Consider the following 621-nt stretch of genomic DNA (forward strand, 5'->3'; position numbering starts at 1 on the left):
CGAATTTCTGCATCAGTGCAGAAGTTGAATATGTTGAAATATGTATAATATTTCTGGTTTTTTGTTGTTGTTTTTGTTTTTTTGTTGATTTATTTCATGTTTCCGTGCATATAAAGGGTTATTTTTTGTTTTTTCTCGTTTTTTCTCGTTTTGCATTTCGTTAGTTTTCTGCTGTTTTTTGTGTTTTTTTGGCGCACAGAAACGCGAGTTCACGTTCAACGATCAGAACTATGACGTCGCCATTTTGGGTAGAAACAAAGGCGGTGGTTTTCTGATTAAAACCCCAAATGAAAATGTGGTTATTGCTCTGTATGATGAGGAGAAGGAACAGAACAAAGCCGATGCTCTGACAACGGCGCTGAACTTTGCGGAATATCTGTTCCAAGGCGGCTTCTAATTTCTCGCAGTAAAAAAAAAATATAATTCAATTAAGACGATGAAGCAGAGGACAGGAGAGGAGCTGAGAGAGGGAGAAGATATATCTCTTCTCTAGCAGCTTACTGATACCCCTAACCGATGCCACAGGTCTTTACTTTCTTACGCACCGTACCGCCCATCGTACGTTTCCCTGTTTATTGAAAGGGGAGGCGCAGCAGCTGCAGCAGCAGCAGCTGCTGCAGC

The sequence above is a fragment of the Eimeria mitis genome, genomic scaffold, assembly GCF_000499745.2.
Source record: "Eimeria mitis Houghton genomic scaffold, Emh_scaff1561, whole genome shotgun sequence".
Lineage (NCBI taxonomy): Eukaryota > Apicomplexa > Conoidasida > Eucoccidiorida > Eimeriidae > Eimeria > Eimeria mitis.